A 9,490-nucleotide genomic window follows, 5' to 3' on the forward strand; every position below is an offset into this window, starting at 1 on the left:
TTTTCTTTTTTTTTTTCGTTAACTTCCAAAAATCCTGGCTTTACACCGAAGTGATGGAATTTCGAGTTACAATCCTTAAGAATCCTGTCAGCAAACTGAAGATGCAATTTGCTTTGGGGATATTACAGCTTCAAAAAGGCTGAGTTAGATATGTTTTCAATGAATTTACAAACTAATAAAAACAAAGAGTAAAATACATATATTTTAATGTAGGCATTGAGGTCTTTTTTTTTTAATTATTTTTTTTTTAGTATATCAGCATAGATCAACACTATTTAAACTTAAGAATGCTCAGTAGATTATTTTATTTCTCATTTGCTTAACAAGCTTGGACACAGTTGTTGAAACTTACAGCTCTATTTCTTTCACAGAGATGTCAAATTCTACTGAAAATATTAATCTTAAAGTGACAGAAGAAGGTCTTACAGCAAGGCCTGAAGTTAAACAGAGCTCTGTGTGCAAGGAACATCTCTCTCCTTAACAGGTAAGTCTTGTTAAGAGCAGAGAGTTTCAGCTCAGGTAATTCCTTAGAAGATCTTACTTGGATTTGAAACTTAAATGTTCTGGAAGCCAGCCTGGAACTAGCATGGTTTAAGAACAAAACAAAATAAAACAAAACAAAACTTTCTGGAAGTTACTTCTAAGGTGATGGACATGTTCTGTGAATTCAAAATAGAACAAAGCTTGCTTAATTGTGTTGACTGGGTCTGAAATACCACGAATCCTACGCCTTCCGCATAATTCTGGCAGATTGATGTTCTGTCCTAGCCAAATCTCTGTTGCATCAAAGAAAGAAAACATGTAAGAAGACATTATTTCAAGTTTGTCAATTTTTCCTTCGTCAGAAAATGTACAGATGAAAATTTAAGTGGGTTTTCATTTGTTCAAAAGCAATTTATTTTCAAAAAGAGCAGAAAGGAAGGTATATTTTTCCCTGTATCTGAATCTACAACGTGACATGTGAATAAGCCTTTAATGAAGTTTCAGTTTTGGGTTAAAGTGATTCAAAATCTATGCTTTACAATATCTGGGTTCCAGAAATAGGAAGAGAATGAAAGTGAGAAATGCATCGGCAGACAACCCAAAGACTGCACCTGGAAGTGCAGAAGGTTTTGTGTTGTGAGTTCTGTCAAAGCAGTTTATGAAGTTTGTTGTTATCAGAACCACGTTACCTGCAAGAATCTGCTGTAAAAGGACTGCATTAAGAACTTTCAGAATTTCATCTGGGTTTGGGGAAGATAGCTCTTTTAGACACATTAGAAATAATAATTAAAGACAACAAAATAGAAAAAGAAGAACAAATTGTAAGTCTGTTCTTTTGCTGACTTTCCAGAGCTGAAAAGCCAACAGAGAATTTCTGGGAGTGCACAAGAGTGTCTGCTGGAGGAATGGTTGACTATATTTGAGATCTGAGATGTAGCCCAACAGAGCGCTAGCAAGCAGTGTTACAGGCAAGTCTTCAGACAGACTCTCTGACAAACCTTTTTCCCAACTGTTCAGCAACTATGTGGTTTTCTGCCAAGGCGCATGAAATACTTCATTATGAATAAATGCCTTTATCTATTGGCAAAGCTATTGAGAATGTAGGTGCGGTTGTGGCACTGTGTCCCACAAGCCAGAAGGGTCCAAGCCCCCGTGAGAGGTGAGGCTGAGGTTGTGTGGATCTCCCTTCTTATTTCTTGCCGAGCCCTCCATTTAGAAACCTACTACCTCAGCCTTTCCTGGCCTTTCTCCCTTTGGAAGTCACCACCAGCTATGTCTCTCCTGTTTTCCTAACTTATCTCCTGTTTCCTCCTAATTTTCTTTTCTGGTTACACGCCTCATACTACATAACAGCATTTTATCAAAACACGTTTCTAATTAATCTGTTCTGGATCTGATCCCACCTTAGAGAAAAAGTCCAACTGATTTAAGTGGGAGGAAGATCAATCTTTGTTGTGTTCTTTTCAGTTAAGAATGTCTTGTGAGGCTTAATCAAAGAAAGTGATTTGTCTCTGACAGTCTCTCTGTCTCTTGTGAGCTTTTATGAGGCTGTTCAGCTCATTAAGAGCACCTTAAAAAATATTGTTCTTGGAGACTAAAAAAGGCAAAAACATGATTAGCTGCAGATGAGCAATTTCTTCTAAAAAATTAGGAAATTAGAATCAAGATTTGGAAATCTTTTTTTGCCATGTTACACCAGCAGTTCCTTCTCACTACCCTTGGGAAGGATTACGTGAGTGGTGTTGCTTTCACAGTCACATGTTTCAAAGATGACAACTGAATACACCATAACCAATCCAAGCAATACAGACCTCCGTTGCTCTGTCAAGAGAGTCATGTTCTTTAATGACATTTTCCTCTCAAGCACTGGTGTAACATATTGTGCTGATTTTCCAAAGCTAGAAAACCAGCAGAGAATGGTTGGGCGTGCACAAGACTGTCTGCTGCAGGAATGGTAGTGTAGAGACTATGTGCTGCCTCCGGGTCGGTATTGTCCTTCAGGGAGATGTTCATGACTAGTGATTTGAATGAATAGAAGCAAAATCAAAAAGTGAGTTGGAAAAATCTGTTTTCATTTGTTTTATGATAATGCCTACAGTCTCTTTTAAACCTTGTTGCACTTTGCCTTGGGCACTTGTACACTTAAACTGGGTATATCTATTAAATTAAAGAAGACTGTGGCTGGACCTGCAATATTCTATAGTGATGCAGTGTTAGCATGCTCCTTGGAACAGTTTTTTCCTGTGTCATTTTGCTCTTTCCCAGACAACTCTTAGAAATGATTCAAGTAATATCACAGGTCAGAGACTATTTCCCATAGGCAATGTGGGTGAGGTCTTGCTTTTTTAACATGGAAGAAAGATTTTAACCTTATGGACATGAGATGAATCACACCACTTGCCTTCAGGGCCAAGGAACAGGTTCTGGCCTGTTTGCTATACTTGTGTTGTTCTATCTTTGTGTAATAAGAGAAGGGGCTTGCCTTTTAATACTCTTAATCTCAACAGAAAAAAAAAAATCAAAAGGGAAAAATAAAAGAAATATTATTATTTTCCAGATGGTACAGAGAGATTAAAGACATGTTTACTTAGTGCAATGGAGCATTATACAGATATCCCCAAGTTAGTGCTGACCTGTTTTGGTTCATGTTCACCACAACGAGGGATAGAATGTCTTTGTTGGCCTGTCAGACTTTAGAAGTTGGCTAAAACCCCATACAACCCAAAGCGTACTGAGAAAACAGTCAATAAGAGTAGCAAAAAGACAGTGGACAAGAAACATAAAATGAGTGGGATTTAAATATCTAAATATTTAGTGTGGTTGTAATAGGTTTGGTTCCATCAAAAAACTTTACTTGTACTGAGTAGTTGTTAGTGCCATTTTCTGATGGCATTTCCCTGCTTCTACAAGTTTTGACAGAAGGACCATCAGGCTGTAGCAGTCCCATAAATCTCTGTAAATATTCATAAATCATGCTCAGATTTTATCTCCTTGAATTATTAATTTCTTCACCCCTGTAGAGGTTTGAAAGTGTTTGGATCTTGGCTGCAGTGGAATGTGAGGTCTTTGAGATGGCATAGGACATCTCGCTTTAGGTTTTCTGAAGATTAAATATTTATGCTCATTATGTTCCAGTCCTGCTGAGGAAGGACATCTCCAGCCGAGGTATATTGAGGTATGTGAATTCAGCTACCCTTTCCAGTGAGTGGATCAGTTGGCTTTCAGCCTTCCAGGGGACACACTGAAAGTCTGCCTTTGTCTTCCTATGCTCAGGTAGCAAATCTCATCATCTACAGGACCAGTCTGCAGGGCTCACACATTTTAGGTTATATCAATTAGTTGGAAACTTGGACCATGAACTGGAAAGTAACAGGAACACCTGAGATCCCCAGTGAAATTTTCCAGCCTTGTATTTTCAGGGTATGAGAGACCTCTTAAGGCCTGGGTACAACTTCTCATTCTATAATGATAATTTCAGCAAAGTTCATAGCCTTTGATTTGTTGTTCCTGGTCAACTTAATGCTGATATCATCATCTTATGAGTGGAGAACCTAGACACAGAAAAGCTGCAGTGACTTTGTCAAAGTTGCAGACGAAACCTAGATTGGCTGGAGACCTAAGTGGAATGCAAAAATTAAAACCCAGTGTTGTAACTACTGGACCACCTTTTCTCTAAAGAATTTATGACCTTGTCCTGTGGTAGTATGCAGTATGAAGTTTTTCTTTGGTTTTGCCCCTTTGCCATGACCACTGGTAGTTTTTCCTAAAAAAACTGTGGCTAAAGACTTGCTCTATATCTCGATTGTCCAGCCAGTGGAATACTTGTAACTAAATTTATCAGCCTTTTAAGTTGTTTTTAAATTGCTTTTAGCTTGTGATGTTTCCTTATCTTGGACAAGAGAAAGGAAAAAGGAAGGAGTCTATTTCTGCCATCTCTTTCCTCCTGCAAGAAAACCCCCTCCCCCTTCCCCTCTCTTTGCCTTCCAAAGCTTTTGTTAATTTAAAATTAGCCCTTTGAGTTGCTCTTGGGAAAGTCAGGATCCACGCAGCAACCAAGTCCCAGTGGAGAAGGCTGTTGCAGTAAACACGGGGCAGAACCTCAGTGAGTCACCTGGCTGGCGTTCCCCCACTGCGTGAGGGAGAGCAGCGTAGGAAGCCCATAAAGAAACATGCCACCACCACCGGGGAATCCATGCAGGATACTTCAACGAAATCATTTCCCATCCAATCTGGGCCTCCAACCAGCTATTCACTGCAAGCGTCAGTCCAGATAAGTAATGAGAGGGCACTAGATGCCTGGCTCTGATCTCATTGCCATTGTTTGACCAAAGGAAGGATTCAAAACAAGGCTTGGGGCCAAAAATAAGTCCTGAAATGCTTTTTTTAATATTCAGGTTTTCTTGCCCCCCCTGCCAGCTTCAGAAATAAATAAATAAATAAATAAATAAATAAAATCCCTTACAGCAAATTTTTAGTGACACCCACTGGCAAAGGCTCAGTTGTAACACATCCGTGGAAGCTCAGGTTTGCTTGTAGAGTAGGTATTGGCTTGCCATGCATCCGAACAGTTTGACCTATCTGTACACACGTGCTGCCCAGGCCAGCCACCCAGCAATACTTGGGAGCGCTGTTTCTTATAAAAATGCCTATTCCAGTGTGTCCCATAGAAGACATTTCAGGAGGGATGTGACAGACAAGCAATTCTTTTTCAGCCTTTTGATGAGGAAAAGAAAGCATATAGGATGTTTTATTTAAAACACCTGCAGATTTGTTTTTATTCTGTGAAACAGAAATTAAAAAAAATACAGTTAAGAACCTTTCTTGGCATCTTTATTATCCATTTTGATGCTGTACAGTGGAACACATGGATGGAGGGTATGTTTTGCATGAGGTGGAGGATGACAAATTATGGCAGCCCCTTTCAGGGGATTTTTGCTAGGTTTAAATAAACTTCTGACATTTTTTTGTTCAGGACAGAGGGAAAGGACTATGCCCCCATGAACAGGGAGGACAGATATGTTTATTGGGGGTGATATGTGGACAGCTTGGAAGGTAAACTTTTCTCCCATTCTATTTTTTCCCTACTTTCCACTGTATATGAATCAAGCATGGGATTTCAGGAATCCCAAACCTCACCTTTCTAATGCTGCCGTCATGTAGACCTTTAACGTTGGCTGTGAAATTTCGATTGTTTAAACGCTCTCCTAAACAGCTTCCTTACATTCACAAATCCCCGTTTGCAACAAGTAAGTTGAAACCGAACTCTAAAGCCGTGTTGTGAACTGTGAATGCGACACGTCTGGTGTCACAGCAAATATATACATGAGGTACACCTCGAGACTTCAACTAAGCCAGCTCTCAGGCTGGAGGTGAAGCAACTGTGGTAGCACAAATATCAGCACAGGGTAATTATTCTGCCAAGAGATTTTTTTATTTATTTTTTTTTCTGTACATCAGACACCAACACTACCATGCTGGCATTTGCCACTCACAGAAAGCAGAGAACAGGAACAGGACACTGCTTTTAAAGCCTGTAATGTATGTGTGGACTGTTTGTGAGTGAGTGCCCATTACTGTGACACCTGAAATTTACAGCTCATGGAGGAAATAGATAAGTTTTCTGCCCCCCTGCAAATAGAAACTTTTTCTTCAGCTAAGGTTGGATGTTTTCTTGATATTTTAGAATTGTGTGTTTTTATGGTCTGGACACAATTATTGGGAAGTAAAAAAAATATACAAAAGCAGTGGCAGGTTTGCTATTTCATCCAGAAGAGGGCAATGGCACAGAATGTGGGACTTTCACATTTTTTCATCTTACTTTTTTGTAGGCATCTTTTGTATTTACATTCTTAAAGCATTCATAAGTTCATTTGAAAAAAAAAAATAAAAAATATATTCAAAAACTCTTCAAAAACAAGCAAACAAAAATACAGATGGCATCTGTCAAAATTGTATCGATGCATATTTTTTCAAATGAATGTATTTTACCAAAGTGAATAAACAACAGTGTTCAGAAGTGGAGCGTATATATACACAGCCAGGATAGCATTTTCTGCTATTTTTAAAAATCCTTTCCTTCCTACAGAATTTTTTGTCAAAAAAAAAAAAAAAGCATTAACAATTCATAATATCCATCAAATATGAGGAATTGATAAAGTGATATGTGTTAAAAAATAAATAAATAAATGCCTGAAACTAAAGACTAATGAAGAAAGAAAGGAAAGTGAATCATGGCTGCGAAGTAACTAAACAGGTGAATAAACACAGAAACCAAAAGGATTCTTAAGCCTAAACCCTGCAGCAATGAGGATATCTTAATGTTTCTGTCCTGCTTGGTTTGAGAGACCTTCGTGACCTTCTCTACTTACCTGAAACAAAAGATTCAGATTTGGGGAGAATAAAGAAATGCAGAACTCATCTGAGTATGGCTAAATTATGCCATATTTGCACTGTGATGGATAACAGATTTTAATGTGAAATAAAAATTTAACTATCTTAAAATCATTCTCCTTCCCAAAACTCTCATCAAGAGTTTTCCTGTAACTGGCAGAATATAAGATTATTTAGGAATTTTAAAGGGAAGTTTTCTCACCTTTCTAAAGGTACAGTTTCCTCAGCACTGAAAGCTAGTATCACCAGTTTTTGCTGCTAAGAACTGTAATGCCCAGCACAAAGCAACAGGGAATTCCCTTCCTTTTATATTTGGGTGAAAACATTGAAAACAAAAAACAAAAGCCAACCTCCTCCAGCGAGCTTTCACATTTTCCTTTCAGGATGCCAAGACCCAAGACAGACCAGCAGATAATATTCTTTCTTAAAGGTCCTTAGAAGCTGTATTCTGGTCTCTCTAAGTGTCATGGTCCTGTGTTTGGTAATTTAATGTGATGATTGTTGTGCTTTTGAGGTTTAGGACAAGGACCAAGCAGGTTGCTATTGTCATCTATAAAGGAAAGATGAAGTTATGAGCCATGTTTGGATTCCCGGTGACATCATCAAACCTTGGCAAAAGTCTCTGGACATTTTTAAGGTTCCTATTAATAACAGGCCCTAGCACAATGACTTCTCGTTGTTCTCAATGTAACAGCTTTTCTCAGGTCACTCTCTTGCTTTTGGGAAGGAGAGTGGTCATGCTTGGGTCTTGACAACCATGTAGGTAGGCCTATTGAACTGTCTGACACCTTTTTGCTCAGTCTGTATTTCTTGGAAGTCTTTCCAGGCTACAGGAGCACTGGAAGTGTGATAGTTCAATGAACTGTAAGCCACCCACTTAGGTTACCTTCACTATGCTCTGAAACGTATTCAGAACATGTCTCTAACAATTTAATTTCAGTATTTTTCTAAGGAAAGTATAGCTTAACCACCCTCTAGAGGATAATACCTTATCCAGCAACGTCCAGCACAAACTTGGTTCTGAAGTTAAGTAAACACAGGTGCATGTTGGAAGCTGGTTGCAATGATACATGAACTTGGGATCCTACCAAAAACACTTAGGCAAGAGGAAGTCAACATTTTAGAGGGACCCTAGATATACCGTCCCCATGCATGTCTCTAATGTTATGTTGAACATGCTGTGAGTACACTTAGTTAAAGTGAACAGGCAGGTGGCACCTCCATTCCCTGTCTGTTGTGATTCCTCTGAACACTTTGCCATGCATGAAAGCGGGGAGGAGGTGGGAGGGTGGGGGAGACAGGGGGTGTGATACACCAGGACATTCGTAGAAGCATCTTGAGGTCTGTTAGGAAAAAATCAGATGGGACATGAAATCAAACCCTTTAGCTAAAAATAATACTTCTTTCTTTCTTTTTAGACAATTATTACAGATATTCAACCAAACAGAAGAAACTTCAGCGATGGCTTATGGAATGAAATCACATATTCATTCCATTAGTGAAGTATGTTTGCTTTTTTTTTTGTTTGTTTTTTTTTTTTTGATCCCCAGGGAGCATTTTCAAATGCTTTAAATTGTTTACCTTGACTTCAGTCTAGATTAATTATTTTCCTTGGCTATAACTGGGCATGCCCAGAAACTGTGGGATGAGTATGATTTAAAAGTGTGTATGGCAGATAAGTAGGCTAACATTACAGACAACTCAAATCTTGTGGCAGATCCCTCCAGATTGTGCTACTGACTTGAAAAATACTAAACAAAAATGGAATCTTTTGTTCTGTTGATGCTTTTAAACTTTTCTCTGCAAACACTTTTCTGAACAAAATGGTATGAACTGATATTGTCACATGAATTTGAGAACAGAAGAGCTAGCAAATTCAATAGCTGCAAGGATATGTGTATTTTAAAGCTTACAAAAAAAAAAAAGTACTTTTATCATGTGGCTTTAATGTTTGGCTATCACAGGCCAGCATATTTAAGCTGGTAATTCCTGTGATGAGTTTAATAACATCTGGCTGAGATAACCCAAAAAATTATTTAATGTTTTTATAAGAGGTGTCTTCATCTCAACCTTCCTGTTTTATCATATGCTATAATATGAAAAATTCCTATTTAATCAGTAGAATAAGGGAAGGAATTTTCAGGGATATCTCAGAGATGGAAACCCCTAAATTTCAGCAAACACTTAAAGAGATTGATCTCAGACTTGAGCAACATGAAGAGCTTTAATGTATGTTTATCAAAGGTGTCTCCACAATCTTTCAGATGAGGAGCTGGATAACAAGGAAGATCTCTTGAGCCTTTCGAACTTACCCAGGGTACTCATTTCTCATCCCTTGGAAAACCTAATGCGTGGTGAGAATATCAGCCTGGCTTGCAGAGCAAGAACAGTTCGTTCCGAGCTGTTCAACATACTGCTCCCTCTGTTTGCTTCATGTTATCAGCACACTGGCTTTGGTTTTAATACACTCCAAATTAATCACTTTGCAGGCAAACAGGCTGACTGTAGAGGTTTGCTGTGTTTTCTTCAGAGGGTGGGTTTACTTTGGAGGCCAAGTAAAGAGTTGCCAAGCAGCTGACAGAACTGATGGATAGAAAGCAATTGCAGGAATGTCCAA

General features: G+C 38.6%; 1 long non-coding RNA gene across 1 annotated transcript; it reads left to right on the top strand.

Moving 5' to 3' along the window:
* LOC310894865 lies at positions 1-9,270 on the top strand. Its single transcript, XR_014580250.1, has 3 exons — positions 1-484; positions 1,334-8,376; positions 9,138-9,270. It is a non-coding gene; the product is annotated as an uncharacterized lncRNA (long non-coding RNA).
* The last annotated feature ends 220 nt before the right edge of the window (positions 9,271-9,490 follow it).

Source organism: Anser anser, assembly GCF_964211835.1.
Source record: "Anser anser genome assembly, chromosome: 2".
Lineage (NCBI taxonomy): Eukaryota > Metazoa > Chordata > Aves > Anseriformes > Anatidae > Anser > Anser anser.